The sequence below is a fragment of the Macrobrachium rosenbergii genome, chromosome 51 (genome assembly GCF_040412425.1).
Source record: "Macrobrachium rosenbergii isolate ZJJX-2024 chromosome 51, ASM4041242v1, whole genome shotgun sequence".
In the NCBI taxonomy this organism is placed as follows: Eukaryota; Metazoa; Arthropoda; class Malacostraca; order Decapoda; family Palaemonidae; genus Macrobrachium; species Macrobrachium rosenbergii.
Genome location: NC_089791.1, coordinates 54,180,383 through 54,200,382, shown reverse-complemented (window position 1 = coordinate 54,200,382; position 20,000 = coordinate 54,180,383). Strand labels below are relative to the sequence as shown.

The window sequence follows — 20,000 nt, the reverse complement described above, 5'->3', positions numbered from 1 at the left end:
GTTTTATTATTTAAATAACCCAACGAAATCAGACAAAACAAAGCAAGATTAAACTATATAATAAATATTGCGATCGATTAAACTTCCAAAATCTTCTGATTGGACTGTTCATATCAATAAACGCCAATCCCCAAAATCTCACATACTCACAAATCGGTAAAAGTCATGTCAAAACAGTCTACCACATAAAGAGATTATTCATGGCTGCAATCCTGTTTTCCCGGATTATTCAGTGGTTTCAGAATGCAAAACACGTGGTTCATGAAGGTGGTAACATAACAAAACAATCATATAAAAGAGGTATGAATAATATTCATATTAAATCTCCCCACACAGTTCAAAAGTTCATAATGATCAGGAAAGTCATGGTAAAAATCACAAGTTTCAGTTTCCTCCCTGAACAGAGATTTGTCTCGTTTATTTTTGCCTGGAAGTTACTTTGTTTGTCACGTTAATTAACTTTTAGGGCAGATTCTGGCATAATCTGATCAAAGTAAGGACTGAATTTTACGTGGAAGTCACCTGACCGTTTGCTGAGGAGTCAAACTATTTCTCATCAAATTTTACAACTGCAGCTCTGTAGTACCACAGTCCAAAAATTCTTTCATCATCTTAAAGTTACTATGAAATGACAGTTAATTTAAATTTTTTTGTATATAATATATATATATATATATATATATATATATATATATATATATATATATATATATATGTATATATATGTGTGTATACACATACATGCATATACATATATACATACATACATACATACATACATACATACATACATACATACATATATGTATATATATATAATATATATATATATATATATATATATATATATATATATATACATATACATACACGAAAAATTAACTATCCCACAGGAATGAAGCATACGTTCAGTAAATTTGATGGGACATTCACTCCCATAAATGGAAGTTTACGTAAAACAGTCCTTATCGCAGGTAACAAGTTAATTAAGTAAAAAACAAAGTAACTCACAATAAACGAGACCATTCGTACAAACCAATGTTTGCCCACTATTCTCTCTCTCTCTCTCTCTCTCTCTCTCTCTCTGTCATTCCTTTCATGAACCGTGTCACTCTGAAACCACTGAATAATCCGGAAAAACAGTTTTGAATAACGTGTCTGCCACTGACACCGAAATAATTCCCCGTTGCGTTTATTGATATGAACAGTCCACAGAGACTGGAAAAAACGATCGCAATATCAGTTTATGTAGTTAATTGTTTCTTTGTCTGATCGTCTAAGTCAGGTACACTCATTTGAGTGATTTATTACTTTATACTTGCTTTGGTTTTGATTTAGTGGTCAAGTTCACAGGAGCGGAACTTGTTTTTATATATTTTGATAAAGTAGCAGTTGTTGATCTGCTGTTTCATATATATATATATATATATATATATATATATATATATATATATATATATATACATATATATATATATATATATATATATATATATATATATATATATATATATATATATATATATATATATATATATATATATATATATATATATACATATATATATATATATATATATATATATATATATATATATATATATATATATATATATATACATATATATATATATATATATATATATATATATATATATATTATATATATATATATATATATATATATATATATATATATATATATATATATATATATACATATCCTTATTATATATAGCACTTATTCCCATATTAGTTATATTTCAGCCCAAGACGATATCATAATATCCTTTCGTCCACTCTATATCTTAATAATCCTTCATATTTCTTTCCTTTATCTGCTTAATTCCGTTGGCAATTCGCAGTTTGTACTTTCTATTCCCCTTTCTTCATAAACCTTTTTCCTTCTACTTTCCTTTCTGTTCTTTTCTCCCCCAGTTCGTCAGGATAATCTTACACGGCTCTCGAAAATTTGTTTCAAATTTCCCACAAAGTTTGGGCAGAGCCTCTTCCTGACTCTACCGGTAACTGGGTAATGATCTATCTCTTCCCCTGCCGTTTGCAGTTCTCACACATGTTCTGGTTTTATTACCTCTCTCTCTCTCTCTCTCTCTCTCTCTCTCTCTCTCTCTCTCTCTCTCTCTCTCTCTCTCTCTCTCTCTCTCTCTCTCCTGTACACACATAATGAATCCATTTATATATATATATATAAAATATGTACACAAATTTGATCACTTACACAATTGGACTGTGCATTCATACAAATAATAGCAGGACCTCATTTAAACAGGGTTGTAACTAACCAAGATTTTATTTACAAAATTTACGAGCTTTCAAGGACTAATCTGTCCCCATCGTCTGGCTACAGGCCAATGGGGGCAGACTAGTCACAACTGCTGTGGTTTTTATAAAGTAAATCCTTTGAATACCATCCTGTTTAAAGAGGACCTGTTTTCTTTATAGATAGATAGATAGATAGATAGATAGATAGATAGATAGATAGATAGATAGATAGATAGATAGATAGAAGTGTATTGACACTGAAAGTCTTACCTTTAATAAAATCCACGGCCTGTTCTAGCCCGTACGTATCCTTGTCACAGTCGTCCAGGATATGAGCTCCAATCCTGACACCTGGAATGAAGTCCACCTGGTCGTTGATGAAGTCCAGGGTGTAGAGCATTGCCTCCAGTGCCTGGACCCCTCCTTGGGGCATTATGGGACCACATACCTCCTCGTTGCCCCTCTCGTGAACCATCATAAGCCCGCCCAAGAGGATGTCACCCTCCACCACCACGACTTTTTTGGCAGGGCGCGTTCGGTTCACCTGGGAGAGATCTTTGCTCTCAGCTAAGCGTCTGGTTCTGACGATTTCACTCGCTCTTCTCACATTGTCCTTATTACCCTTGTCGTATATTAAATGTCTATGGTCCTCGTTGGTGTCAGGACGGGAGGGAGATGCGGAGGAGGTCACGCAGGGCCTTACACCCTGAAGAAGGAGGGTGGTCGCCAGCAGGCAGACGAATGAAGTCACTGTCAGGAGGCATTTCAGAGGGTCCCCCACCAGCATGATATATTTCACCGGTCGCCCTTCAGGAGGGGAGAAGCGAGGTCTTCGCGCATGAGCTGTCACTCGAAGAGTTGACAGTGACAGAGAACTGTCTAAATTACAATTTAAGTTTTACTTTTCACACTTAAGACATTGCTCATTAATTAATTGGGTTTCTTTGAGGAGTTAGTCTGGAAACATCTTGGCTGCTAGCTATCTGCACACACGGAGGGCGAGGCATATATGATCCATCTCGACTGTCGATCGAGTCTTGTCTCGTTTTTTTCACGAATCACATCAATTGTCTTTAATCAAAAAGGTTTTAATGTTTCTCTAGTTTTAGTGGGTAACTTTGTAAACTTTAGCGTTAGCTTCGTAGAACTTTATAATTTCCCTCATCGCTTCGTTCGTACTATACTGCACCTGGAAGAAAGAAAAAAATACATTATTTTTCTCTTAATCAGAAATCTAACTTGATTATGATTCTGCTGAAATTTAGTTTACATCAAGTCATTAATAAAGAAACATTAAAAACATATAATTATATAATTATATATATATATATATATATATATATATATATAATACCTAGAGTACACAGTATGTATGTATATAAATGATATATATATATGAGATGTATATATATATATATATATATATATATAATATATATATATATACCTAGAAAGACACAGAGAGGAGAGAGAGAGCAAGAGAGAGAGAAGGAGCTGAAGGGGCTAAGAGAACTTTCTTTTCTTTTTTTAAGACCGAAAGAGAATGAAATCCTCGGGGGAAGTTTGGACGTTTCTTGAAAAATGTTTTGGAAAAAGAGTTTGGGTAAAGAAGAAGAAAAGAAGAAGAAGACGAAGAGAAGAAATTTGGGAACAAAGTGAGGTAGTTTTAGTAATAATCTTGATAATTTCGCAAAATCACAACTTTTAGGATTACTAAGACTCTATGACAGAATCGAAGTAGATGGTGGCAAGATGATAGAAAGAGTAATAATAATATAAAAAAAATAACAACAGTTACGGAGACTTCTTCTCCGTAGGAGAAATAATAATAATAATAATAATAATAATAATAATAATAATAATAATAATAGCTACGAATGAGACTCTCCTTCTCTGTATGTGAATAATAATAATAATAATAATAATAATAATAATAATAATAATAATAATAATAATAATAATAATAATTGTATAAGAAGAAGCTCGACCCTGTCCTAAACACGTCCTCTTAAATAGGATGATTGCGCGTCATTCTCAGTTTTTCTTATAGTTCTTTTCTCGTCAACGTTACTGTTTGACAGTATTTGGCCAGTTTTAAACCTTATTATTCTTTTCACACGCTACTATTGCAATATAATCGGCCAACGTTTATACTTTCGTAAAGAGAAACACATAACATGATTATTTACAGCCGTCTGCATTCTCTATGCAAGAGAAGGTAGTGAAACGTGGGTTCATAAACCCGTAGACTTTAACCCACTCAACCTAACCTAAGCTTGGAAGTCTTCTCGAGCAATCCACCCCGCTAAAAGTCGTTTCCTCATCAAAGGTTTTCTTCATATCTCTCCCAAATTCTGGCACATGTTATCGGTTAGCAGGCACACCGTTTGGTGATTTTTTTTTTTTTTTGCTTGATCCTGGTAACCCACAGACGAACAAAGTAACCAAAACAAAAGCGTGATAATGTCCGTTACTAGATATGATAGAAATGGCAAATTAAATTTGAACAAATTTTCAATTTAACATATAAAATCTGAGGACGTAGTTGATAATAATAATAATAATAATAATAATAATAATAATAATAATAATAATAATAATAATAATAATAATAATGAAAATCACAGTTACATAAATAAATTCTGTTGTTTTCATCTTTTACAAATATTACAATTCATTTATTATACAACAGGTTTTCACAGCATTGTAAATTTCCCTGCATAATAATAATAATAATAATAATAATAATAATAATAATAATAATAATAATAATAATAATAATAATAATAATATCCACAATTTATATCAGTCATTTGTAAAATATTACAATTTATGTATACAATTATTGTGGACTTTTATTATATAGTAGTTTTTCACATTGTCAGTTTCTTAGAAAAAATTAATAATAATAATAATAATAATAATAATAATAATAATAATAATAATAATAATAATAATAATAATAATAATAATAATAAAGGTTAAGGAAAGAAAAGAGAAAGAACAAATGCAAACTTAGAAGCAAAGAACGAAAGCAGGGAAATCAATACAAATATTTTAAATTCTTCACTTTCTCCAGCTTCTCACTTGACGTCATGTTGTCAATTTCCGTATAGTTACGAGAAGCTTTCCGTGTTGGTTCGTTCCTTCTGTTATTCGTGTGAGTGGCTTTTGACGATTTATTTCTTACCGGTTTCGTCTTTACGTCTTTCTTTTAATTGGTGGTGTTGTATTTTCGTTTTTTTGTGGAATCTTAATTTCGAGGTTTAGCACTATTTTTTATTACTAAACTCTTAACATTAAAATTACTGAAAACATTCATGTTGAAAAGCTTTAAAATTATAGGAATTTGTAAAGACCTTTCATCATATGGTAATTTGAGAGTATTGTGCTTGTCGAATTCAAGTTTGTTGTTAGTTAAATAAAATGTTTTCCTGGCTCTTTTCCATGCTACATCTACAAAAGTTCTTGGGTATTTAAGTTTCAAAGCAATATCATAAATAGTTTCGATCTCAGCATCAATGAACTGCGGGCTACAAACACGTAAAGCCGTTAAGAACATTCTAGAAAAGACAGAGAATTTAACATTTTGATGGTGATTGGAATAATAATGAACAAAAGAGGGAATGTTAGTCGATTTTCGAAAGACTGAAAAGGTGAAATTTTTATCATGTCTATGGATAGTTACGTCAAGAAAATCCAAATTACAATTTCTTTCTTCCTCTACGGTAAATTTTATAGAAGGGGCTAAATTATTTAGCTTAACTGGATATTCCTGGAGATTTTCGTGAACTGGCCAGATACAGAAAATGTCATGCACTTACCTAAACCATATAACTTTTCGGGGCAAAATTCTTGGTAGGAATTTTGTCTCAAAAAATTCCAAGTAAATATTGCTAAGAACAGGAGATAAGGGATTACCCATAGCCATACCGAACTTTTGTACAAAAAATTCCCCATTGAAACAAAATTTACTCTCTTTGATACATAATCTTATAAGATTTGTGAGGTTTGCCGCAGTTAAAGGAATATCATAAGTTTCTAATTCTTCCTCTAAAAATTCCAGTAAATTATCTACAGGCACTTTGGTAAATAAAGAGACAACATCAGAACTAACCATAATAAAATCAAATTTCAAATTCAAACTGTTCAATTTGTCTATAAAGTCGACATTATTTTTTATATTCATATTAGAAATGTTTCCTACCAAAGGTGTAAGAATCTTTACAAGCCATTTAGATAAATTATACGAAACTGAGCCTGCTGAACTAATGATTGGTCTGATACGGTTATTGATTTTGTGTGTCTTGACTAAACCGTAGAGATATGGTAGGGAGGAGTGCTGAGTGGTAAACTGTTTCGTATAAGTTTCACTGTCATTCAATAATGCCATTATTTTATTTACGTAGTCACTTTTATTCATTATTACCGCTGCATTAGAGCTATCTGCCTTTGTTTCTTGCAATGTTCCGTCTTTTTTAAGGTTTTTGTATGCCTGGAGAAATCTTACGGGAACATTTGGGGAAGAAGGCTTGGCCGTAGCACCATACACAATACCTTTACAAATATTGATGTCATCAGGACATAAATTATGACTAAATTTTTCCAAATAACAAAATGATTCTGAAATGACGACATAGTCCAGGTTACCGTCAGAAATGCCAAAACTTAATCCATATCCTAAAGCCGCTGTCGTAGCACTATCCACCGGTTTGTCTGATAAATTAACCATAAAGTTCACGTTTCTTTTATGGTTAATTATATATATATGGATTTAGTTTTTGACCGCGTGATCCCGGATTTGCCGTGGATTCACCTTTTGTTTTTTTTACCCCCTGGCAATTAACCATCTGGTATTCAAGGTTAACCATGTTTTTGGATTTTGTAAGCCTAAACTTCCGTATCTCTTGTTGTTTGGTCTATAGTTCTAGTTTGTGACGGCTCGATCCCGGATTATCCTGGATTATTTTTCGGTTCATTACCCTTTGACAACTGACCATCTGGTATTCTTGTTCTTTTTGTTTACTTTGTAGCCTCCCTTTTATCTGTGTCTCATCTGTGCCCAGACGATGCGTTAACAAACGTGGAAGCGCTTGGTACTGAACTTCTGCCTGTCATTTTCTGTAGGATTCAACATATACACTGAAGTCACGTGCATCTACTGTGATTTTTAAGCATATATATATATATATATATATATATATATATATATATATATATATATATATATATATATATATATATATATATATATATATATATATATATATATATATATATATATATGTGTGTGTGTGTGTGTGTGTGTGTGTGTGTGTGTGTGTGTGTGTGTGTGTCCACGTTTTCAGTGAATACGGCCAACGAAAGGGCAGGCAACATCAAAGGAGTTTATATGCTGTCATAAGAAGAGAACGAAATGCATTTTTCCGCGTGGCTTTCACTGCAAATATTCACGGATAAACCATCGCGTTATTTTCTGTTTAGGGGTTCTGTACCTGCAGTTAGCAATAATCCTTCGTAGAGAGAGAGAGAGAGAGAGAGAGAGAGAGAGAGAGAGAGAGAGAGTTAAGTGCAAAATGAAGTCATCATGCTATCAATCAATTGCTGTATCATTTCTAAAATCGTTTTATATCTAATCTTAATTTCAGACAATTCGCATTTAATGTCAGAGAGAGAGAGAGAGAGAGATTGGGAGTTGATCAAGGACAGATTCGTGTTATTATGCTATCAACCAATTTGCTCCGTTTATTCTAAAGTCGTTTTGTATCGTATTCATCTTAATTTTCACCTTTTGGCAATTCAGTGTGATGTAAACAGGAGCACAAAGTTTGATGGTTTGATAATCAAAGAGGCATTGGTTAAAAAAAACCTGTGAAATACCTGTCTGTATTTAGTGAGAAATAAATGTCATTAACAAAATGAGAAGCAATACTAATCTCAGCAGGAGAACAAGGGGTTCTGTTGTACTTCTTTCTTCTTCTGTGCTCTCCTCTCCTTCCCCTGACTATTTGTACGGAAGTAACTCAATAAAAGATAAATGTTCAGATGACAAAATAATTGCTAAAACTCAGTCGGTTATTTCCCTTATAATACGTTGTAACAGACGGAAGGTCTAAGACGTAAGTAACTCAATAAAAGATAATTGTTTCGAGGAAGAAATAATCACTAAACTCTGTCGATTATCTTCCTTATAATTCATTGTAAGAGACAGAAGGTCTAAGACATAAGTAACTCAACAAAAGGTAAATGTTAACCCTTTAACCGTTTAGCACTTATATATACGCAGCGCGCCAACGCTACCTGAGCCGTTTAGTACGTATATATTACGGGAGCAGATGTTTTGACCGTGGCGTTTAGTACGTATAGATACGATTGATTTTTCCCGCCTTCCTTTCAAGATTAATCCTCTATAATATATTTTCTATAGGTCCGAGGAAGTGTTGTTGACCATATCCAAACAAAAACTCTTCCTCCCGAACTCCCTTTTATCAAAGTTTTCCTGATTTTCTATATCTAATAATGCGGGAATTCGCCAATCACTTGGCAACATCGCTACGTAGCGAGACAACATGACGCAGGGCTGGTTCCCTCTCTTACACGGAATTTTGGTCTTTCGACGCAGACGGTAGAAGAGCTATAATCCTATCTAATCCAGCTTAGTATCGGTCGTGAGTTACTTTCTTCTTCTCTGTTTTTCTTTTCCAGCTCTGGCGCAAATGAAAAAACGATAAGCAATTGTAGTTTAATGACATTATTCCAACTAACACGTGAAAAATGCACTCACTTGATTGTTTTATTACTTTACGACGTGTTCAGTGCATGTGACTGAACTCCAGATGCGCTTCATTCTAAATAACGACCGAAAACTGTTTTGTTTAATTATTCTAAATTGCTAAAGTTGGCAATAATTGTAATTTATTTCATCAATTCAACTTTAGCATTTCATAAAATTACTATCTTATGTACTTCTATATACACACATACACACACACACACACATATATTATATATATATATATATATATATATATATATATATATATATATATATATATATATATATATATATATATGTGTGTGTGTGTGTATCTATATATGTATATGTATAACATTCGAATAACTAATTGTCGTTACTTATGAGTAAATTCCTGAACGTCACAGATCACAGGGTTAGATCTCTAACGAACTAACTTTCATACATGAAACAATACACAAATACCATAATCTAAATGAAAATTATGTACAAAATTCTTGCACAAGAGACGATGCTGAAAATTCATCCGACAGTACAGTGAGGTCTATATAATTATGATGACTGTGAACGGGTTGCCATTAATTTCCGGCCCTAAGATTTCGTATTTGACAACAGTGGCAGTTTCATTACATCGATAAAGGAAAATCTTTAAAAATAGATGATGAAATTTATCGGTATCACCATTATCTTAATCAAATTATCCTTTAGTCGTAGAGAGAGAGAGAGAGAGAGAGAGAGAGAGAGAGAGAGAGAGAGGTAACTGTTCTTTGTATTGTTCTTTACCCTCCATTGAACACTGGAAGTCATATACAGTAATTCAGACCTAACTATTTTGGCATTGATGATTCATAACGTTAGAGAATTCCAACACTATAAAAAGACCAATTAGCATACGGATCAATGAACAGACAAGACAATATGATGTTTTATATATATATATATATATATATATATATATATATATATATATATATATATATATATATATATATATATATACTGTATATATATACATACATATATGTGTGTGTCTCTGTGTATGTATGTGAGTGTGTATTTATGTATATAGATTCATAGTGCACATAGAAACACTGTACACAATATGGGAGGCATTAGCTGCGTTTCCAAACATCTTTCCTGACTTATAATCTGACTACGGTAAATCTGCATTCCCCAATTCGGGGTTCTTTAATCCGGTCATAAAATCCTAATTATCCCTCCCCGGGGCTGTCCAGAAGAAAGAGGCCGTTCCTGGATAAGGCCGAGTTAATTTTTTTTCGCATTGTATCATTTATTTTCATCAGCGAGTGTGGGCTAGATATTGGGCATTAGTATAATTTATTTAGGTGAATAGAAACTAGATCATCCTCATCCTACCTTTTGATCAGAGCAGTTTAATGTATGATTTCAATTCTTCAGATTTCAGTTCATTTTACGTCTTCACGGTTAGATACGTAGAACAAGTGTCAAGCTGTTTTCCGTTCCAGACCTAGCATGGAAAGGTGTGGCGACGTGTCTGTCACATCTACACGATATCCAAACTTAGGTCACGGTTTAATGAATCAAATCTGGGAAAAGTGGCAACGTCTAAAACGTACTACATGTTTGTGGTCAGTTTGGTTTGACTATGATGTTTGTAACTGGCAAATATAGAAATTTGTAAGGTAGCTACGTAGCTGGTATTGACTGAAACGATCGGCTTTTATTTACAGCTCTAGTTACCTCCCACCCGCGGCGAATTTGATGGGCTTGATAGTAGGGCCTGGAATTATAACGAGTCCTTTTGAAAGATTCCAGTTCCTTCTTTCATTGATGATGGTCAGTTCGGAATTCCCTTGTCGACGGCCAAAAGTCATGGGGAAAGTGGAAGCCGTTTAAGATGCCTGTACAAAAGGGAGATCACTAAATCCGCCATTGCCCATGAAACAAGGAACTGGAATCGGTCAAAAGGACTGGGGATCATCCGAGGCACCATTCTCAAACTAATGTTCGAGTGGTTCCACCCACCAAACTCGATATAGGTGGAAGGAAGGGAGAGATGAAAGCAGCCACTAGATCAGTACCTTCCAAGGATACTTGAATATGCCTTTGAGATATATACAATATGTATATATATATATATATATATATATATATATATATATATATATATATATATATATATATATATATATATATATATAATATATATACATATATATATGTGTATATATATATATATATATATATATATATATATATATTATATATATACATATATATATATGTATATATATATATATATATATATATATATAATATATATATATATATATATATATATATATATATATATATATATTCTGGGATGTTACAGGAAGCAACGCTTGATATAGAACGAACAAACTTATATACGTGAAACAATGCATGTGCAAAAAAGGGTCTAAAGGAATGTTTTTACAAATGTCGCGACGTTTATAATCCTATACTGTAATTGCTGTCCAAAAACACCCCTCTGGATTTTGATGTAATCCCTTCCTTGTTCTAGGTCAAGCAAGAAGCTTGCTTATCCTTTCTGTATTTAATATATATATATATATATATATATATATATATATATATATATATATATATATATATATATATCTGACTTAGAAATTCCATACAGTTTACTTTCATTTTAATATTTTTTTATTCAGAAAACAGGCATACGTCGTGGATGATGTAGAATTCATAACACGAACCTAGGTTTAGCCCAAATATTGGATTATACAGACTACAAAATGTAAGATCTTTTGGAAACAACTTGAATATATACCATTATATGACCTGTCAAATAAAAATCTGATGATTAGTAACAACTATAATGATTGTTGTAACCTATTATTTATAAATTCTAGGACGTCAAAAAAGGAAGAGTTTCATATATACAACGAATAAGCTTCCATATAAGAAACAATGCACGTGTGTCGGTTCTGAGAGAATGTTACTTTCCAAATGTCGCCTATTACTATCATGGCTGGAAAGAGAAGACATATAAATACATGACAGTGGTGAAAGGGAACGGCCGTATACAGTATATATTAATAGTCTTAGATGGGTTAAAATATTTGGAATAAGATACAGAAACTGATAAAAAAGAGCAAACGTAGCGCCACTGCGCTCAAGATAGCGCGCCCGGGAGAGTAGTTGCCACGTTGTGTTTTTTTACTTTTTGCTGACAGGCTGGGTAGCGTTAATGTTTGCTGAGCGCACTCTCAGCTGCCAGCTGGGGGCACCAAAGCTGCTTCTCATAGAAAACGGTTATTTGGTTAAGATGGAAAAAATAATCACTGAACTCAATCGATTATCTTCCTTACAATTCATTCTAGCAAGCAGAAGGTATAAGATGTCAACTCAATAAAAGATAAATATTTACTTCCTGGGTATTTTGTAACGATAAAAACGACGAAATCCTTCCAAAAGTTTTTGTCCACGAATTTCGCTCTGACGCGCTGTAACCCTAGTTCCAGTTTTGTTGTTTATTGTTCATGACGTGTCTCTGACATGTGTACCCACATTTACCTTTGCGCATTCGGGAATTTGACGCTTGTCTGTCCTGGTATGGCATAACTTTTATTTATGCTTTTATTTTTGTGCTCAGTATTTGAATGGCATGTATACTTTTCAGACTGATGGTGAACTTTTATTATCCATTATTTGAGCATACAGAATCATCTGCTTTGAAAATTAATATGATGCCAGGTGTCACGTTACTTGAAATATTACAAACTTCGTCAAAAATACACGCATTTTGGACCAAACGAGAACCTACAATAGTCCCTCCTAAAATAAAACTAGAATTTAATAAGGACAGATGAAGATATATTATAGTACCTTCCTCACAGCTAGAGTATAATGTCCGCATAAATCAAATAGCATTTCAAAGTACCGGAAGGCTTTCTTCCATTAAGAAATTACTCTTATGGTTAATTCAGATGATTTTATTTGTTTGAAGATGTAGAGCTCCCTAAAGATATTTTGCCATGACTATATATTTGGTCTTTTTTTTTTCTCCTCGAGGCGGTATCTACTTGAGTTATTATTTTCTTATCTTTCTCTAAAGTGAAAGACGTGAAAAAGATAATCGTATATAATATGTGTGTGTGTGCGTGCCTGTGTGTGTGTGTCTGTGTATGTGTGTATATTATATTTTAATCGACGTATGTAAAACTTATTACTGTACTACCTGAAGTGTTTTGAAATCCAGTACATGTTCCTGAGATCAATACTTCATTGCTCGTTACTTAAACAGCTAGTTTATTCAGCCCATTAAATGCTGTTAAAGTAAGGCATTAACCAGCCATCTTCCATATTTAAACCAGCTGGTATTACGAAGTCATCTTCCATAACAGCCTTCCATAATATCATGTAGTGTGGAGCCTCCACGGGGAGGGAGGAAAATGTCGAAAACTTTCGCCTTTCATATTCATTTCACCTTCGTATTTATTCCGTGTGTCCTGCAGGAACAATAACCTTAAAGGCAGACTCCACGCCTTGCAATCTGCCCCTCAGAAAATGTACAAACTCCATAAAGAAAGAGAGAAATATTGAGGAATGCCAAAAGCACTCATGCTGGTACACTTCTCCCAGCTGCCGTTACATTCACCCCCGCCTCCCCAAACACACATTTTGGGATAGGAAGGGGCATTTCTTAAACTACAGAACGAGATTTTTGTGATTGACTTAAGTACTGCATACCCAGTAAGTGTGTTTGGAAAGAAGCAGGGTTGGGACCCCACGAGCCAGAGGTCGCTCTGCATGTTGGATGTGTAATATTTGTTTGTTCTCGTTTGTTATAGTTGCTCATACGAAATCATTTATTTCTTCTTGTTTGCTAGTTATTTACCAAGTAATTTTTTTGTTTGGTAGTTGCCAGAAATATTTTTTTTGTTCTTGTTTGCAAGTTATTTGTAAGAAATATTTTTTGTTCCACAGGTTCTTTGCAACGTCCCTTCGTCCCTAGCTGCAACCCTTTTCATGCCTTTTGTTGTTCCTCCATTCACCTTTAAATAAACCTTTTTACTCTCAATTTCCCTTTCAGTACTGAAGACATCATAGGTCCCAGCACTTTGCCTTTGGCCTAAATTTATATTTCATTCCATCCCTATAAACTTGCAATTGCAATGCACCTTTGGGGTATGATATGAGTGGCTGTGGCCTGTGTTAAGCCTTTACATAGCAGAGTGTTGCTCATTCCTGCATCCGTGGTTCATATCAGATATCTATTAAAATTAATAATTCCAAACCAGGTTATTTGTTTCCGGGTCTAAAATGAAATATTCACAAGCCTTGCGGTTACTGATGAAGGTTAGAGAGGATATGTTCGCCAAATATCGAATTCGAGTTGAAATTCCTCATGAATAAAACATCTCGATTCCAAAGAGACAATTAATTCTTCTTAACAGTTCGTTACAGTAATGCAATTGTAATGTGTAAAAGAACCATGCACCATTCAGTTAGTTTTCCTTATTCGTGGTGGTCATAACTGCTTGTGTTTATTTAAAGCTGTATATTTGTATATATACATATTACCAATAGATATATATATACTGTATACACACACACACACACACACACATATATATATATATATATATATATATATATATATATATATGTGTGTGTGTGTGTGTGTATAATATATGTGTGTGTGTGTGTGTGTTTTCAATTGTGGAAATAAACATAACCATTCCTTTCCAACCAAGAAACTACATATCCCGCAAACTCAAATTATACGCTGTCCATTTACAGATTTATGGCGTACATATTTACCTTCATATACGGACAGTATTCAACAATATTTATGCATCCTCACTGGAAGTCCAACGGTTGTAGTTAATAGCACTCTTGAGTCGTAATAGAAGATTAATGAAATTACTGTAACTCACGCGACTATCGTTATTTACTTTGCTGATTTCTACATTTCTACGTATACATTATGTTTGTATGAAGTGACTAAAATCTATTTTATGCATTCCGAGTCGTGTTAGTATATATATATATATATATATATATATATATATATATATATATATATATATATATATATATATATATATATATATATATATATATATAGTGCATAAAATAATAAAATCTATAATATATATAAATATATATGTATACACACACACACACACACACACATATATATATATATATATATATATATATATATATATATATATATATATATATATATATATATATATATACTGTGTATACACACACGTGTTCATACCTGTGTGAAGAAAGAAAGAGTATACGTATGAAAATGAACTGCAACTAATTCCTGTTAAACTCTCTCTCTCTCTCTCTCTCTCTCTCTCTCTCTCTCTCTCTCTCTCTCTCTCTCTCCTTCTTCTTCTTCTTCTTCTTCTTCTTCTTCCAAGTGTCCAATCGGAAGTTTTGTTACTTTATCTTTCTCCACTTCTCACCACCGAGAGGTGAGATAGTAATTTCACTTTTGATCGCGATCCCACACATGAAAGAAATATCTGCCTTGTCAGCGAAACTCCAGTTTTTATACGCGGCGTCAGATGGCGCTCAGTGCACTCTCAGACCTGATTTTCAATCCCTGCCACACAAACACGTCCTAAGGATCTTAAAAACATCCTCAAAAGGATCATAAGGAGGTCGGGTTTTCTCAGTTCTTTTAAGACTTCAAAGAACTGGATATTAATACACAAAGAAATTCTCAAATCTTTGTGACCTCCTTTTCAGAGAGAGAGAGAGAGATTTGTTTTATTTTCTCCAGTTTTTGTGACTACATTTGATAGCTGACTATGAGAGAGAGAGAGAGAGAGTTGCGTTTCTTGCAGCTTATTTTTGCTTTTATAAAAATTATTATTTGAAAGTCTAGTCTAAATTTTCACAACAGAAGCAACTTTGTTTTGTTACTAGCAACTAACCTAAATATTTATCTGCAAAATCTATAATTTCTTCTGCCGCTTTATATATATATATATATATATATATACGTATATATATAAATATATTTATATACATTTATATATACACATATATATAAATTATATATGTAAATATTATAAATATATATACTGTACACAAACACACACACACACACACACACACATATATATATATATATATATATATATATATATATATATATATATATATATATATATATATATATATATATGTATACATATATATATATATGTATGTATATGTATTTATATATATATTCTTATAATATATATATTCATACTGACGTCATTGTGCTTTTTTTCACCAGTTTAGTGACCCATACGTTAGTGAGATTTTTATAAATAATGGTAATTATAATATTAGTAACGTGAACAGTTAAAATTATTGTGGATTTAATTTTCCCAATAATAACAATAGCAGTGGCGTTGAATAAGATAATAATGATAATTATGACGATGTTTTGCACAACAGCAAAATCTAAACTTCTAAAAATGAAGACACCGAGGACAACAGCTCACAAAAGTTAGCCAATAAACAATAATATTTTTCGACTTAGTTCCGTTTTGCTCAACAAAAACAGAACTATCTGCATAAGGAAGTCATTGTTTCGGTTCAAATATTTCACCTAAAACAGCCACTTTAAAGATGACGTCACATTTTACCAGGACGAGAGAGAGAGAGAGAGAGAGAGAGAGAGAGAGAGAGGCCTGCTCTTCTATTTCATTCCGTCAATCCCATCTGTTTGTTTTGAAGGAGAGAGAGAGAGAGAGAGTAAAACCCCGACCACTTCTTGAAGAGTTTTCATCTACTTCTATTCCTTTTCGGAGAAGAATTCATGACGCTTAAGAGACTAACGTCGAGCGCCCCGGGTCTGTCTACAAAAGCCTCTTATGAATCCCGAGAGACAAAGGCAAAAAGAAGAAAAAAATAAAAAAAGACACAGTTGTGAGGGGCCGTTCTAAGCACTGAGCCATCTGTAACTTACTACTGTTTTTCCTTATGAAGGGAGCCGTTTCAAAGACAAATTTCATCCACTACTACTGCTAATATTACTACTACTATTACGTTCAGGGGCCGTTGCAAAAGTAAATCTAGTCCACTGATACTACTAGTATTAATACTAGTGTTACGTTCAGGGGGGTCGTTTCAAAGGCAAATCCCGTCGCCTATTACTGCTAATATTGCTACTACTATTGTTACTACTGATGTTACGTTGGGGAGGGGGGGGAGTTGCAAAGGCAAATCCCGTCTACTACTAATATTACTACTTCTACTACTACTACTTTGGCGTTCAAACTGGGTAAATATTAATAGCCTATTAAATTAAGTCATTCGAGTATTGCGGGCTGCTCTATAAGCAAGAGCCTGTGCTGGTATAAAGCCAGCTCAATCATAAACAACAACAAACGTTCTAGTCATTCATTCGTTAAGGATCTAACATTGTTTTTAATATTAAAGGAAGTATAATTGTAATAATCGCAATGCTCTCTTAACTTCTTGAATTCTTCACAGTTTATTTATACGTTTGTCACTAAAAAGCCTTCGATCCAAATGTAAGAATATGAAGTAATTCTAATGTCCTTAGCAGGATTGGAACCCGCATCCAGAGTATCAGAGCGAGGTCACGTTGCCGACCTGACCACGGAAGGATAAAGGTTTATTGTTGTATTATATAAGTTTTAAATAAGTTTACTTGAAAGCGAGTTCTGATATCAGAGCATTATTTTCCAACTAAACGAATATTAAAGTCAATGTGAAATTAATGACCTTAGAACTGTTTAACAGTCGAAACATTGCTTATATTCTTTTATTAAAAAGAAAAAAACAGTTCACCCTAAAAGTAGTGTGAGATATGACAGGGATATTGGCTAACCTTATAAGGCAGTAAATGAGAGAGAGTCTGGGGAAAAAAATGAAAACTTCTGTGCGTGCGAGTGAGAGAGAGGAGAGAGAGACAGACAGACAGACAGAGACAGAGAGAACGTGCGAGTTTAAAACACAACCCGGTAAATTAAAAAAGCCTCACAAAAGTCTTCATTTCTGGTTTCCCAAACTCTCTCTCATTTACTGCCTTATAAGGTTAGCCAATGTCCCTGTCATATCTCAAATTACTTTTAGGGTGAACTGTTTGTTATTCTTAGTAAAAATTATAAGTTATGTATATATCTATATATATATATATATATATATATATATATATATATATATATATATATATATATATATATACGTACATATATGTATGTATATGTATGTGTATATATATATATATATATATATATATATATATATATATATATATATATATATATATATATTGTTAAGTGGAAACCCTTCCTAAGCAACCAAACCTCAGCCTTGCACTCCAAAATAACGTAATTTCATACTGATACCTAACTGAGTAACTGAGGAAGGGCATGAGAAACTCAGCCTCTATGTAAATTTCTCTCCACGCTCCCCTTTTGGTGCATCTGTTTATCTTTCCTAAGACCTGGTGACTGCTTGAATTACCTCTTTACAGATAAAAGGCGAACGGAGACGAAGCCTCCCAAAAATGTGCAAGAAAGGTTGAGTTTCCTCACCAAAACTTCTTGAACATGAGTTGCCAGAAGTCACCAAGTTGGGAAGGGCAGCACAGAAAATGAGGTGACTGAACCACCATCTTGCGATCCCAGTGACCTCTGGAAGGAGCAGGAAAATAAGCCCCGAGGTCATGTAAGGTGAGAAACAGCGGTCGTCGCTCTCAGAAACACCCCGGTAGGAGACCATCACACATCCCCTTGCATGCTCCTTATTGAGCTGACCCCTACATAGTCACCTTTCGACCACCCAGCCACAGTACCTATGCATTTCCCATAAAACTCATCCCTCCAGAATTGGTGAAATTCGACGAGGCACCTCCATCACTTTATTATAAAGTAACGTCCTGAGTCGAGGTTTTTTCAACAGTCACGTACCTTTAATCTTCCACTGCACTCTCATTTTCTTTTCTGAGTGCGAGTTATCATTTTGCTCAGTGTGAATTTTAATGCAAATATATCGTACCAGAATCGAGTTATCTTGGCACCCTCTGTGCAACCCTCGATTTGCCCGAGATCGTTATACTTATCCTTGTGTAACCGCTGGCATTATCAAATTGCAGACGGTACATCGGCTGTGGAAACATCGATTTGTCTTGTGCTTCTTGCATTGAAAAGGCCACTGCAATCAATTCTTCAGTATCCCTTTCAAGAGGATCAATCATAGACTATTCAATTTTTGAACAGTGATAGCATAACTAACCACGTGGCAGTCCCTGTTGTATCTGCCTGTCATTCCTAGTCTTCTGATTGATATGTTTAATTGTAAATATATTCCAATTAAAGTTAACCCAAGTGTTTATCTGCAACAGTCCCTTGTTGAAGTACGGCCTTCAGCCCAACTGTTTTTCTAATTAGTTTTTTGCCTGACCTACCAATTGCAGTCGGAATCTCAAGGTGTATTAGCAAGGCCCCTGTTCACGAGCTAGACCCCGGATTGTACCCCTGAACAAGGAATACAATAAGTAGGCCAGCTAAGAACTTAAAATAAAATTTATATATATATAATTTATATATATATATATATATATATATATATATATATATATATATATATATATATATGTGTGTGTATATATAATGTATGTATATATATATATATATATATATATATATATATATATATATATATATATATATATATATATATATAATATATATATACAATATATATGCATATATATATGTGTGTACATACATATAAATATACATTTGCATATATATATACATATATATTACATAATGTGTGTATGTATCTTTTGTAGTTTCAAATGCATTATCATATGCATTCCAAAATTCCTGAAAAAATAATCCGTGGCACTTATGACCGCATTAATTTTTCAGCAGGAGCAACATGCCATTACAAAGGCTTTGGAGAAAAAGCGTAAAACCCTTTTTTCCTTTTAAAT

The 20,000-nt window shown here is 33.3% G+C and overlaps 1 pseudogene; it reads right to left on the bottom strand.

Annotated features, from left to right (window-relative positions):
• LOC136833055 (metabotropic glutamate receptor 4-like) overlaps positions 1-20,000 on the bottom strand; it is a 259,896-nt pseudogene that overhangs the window by 56,485 nt on the left and 183,411 nt on the right.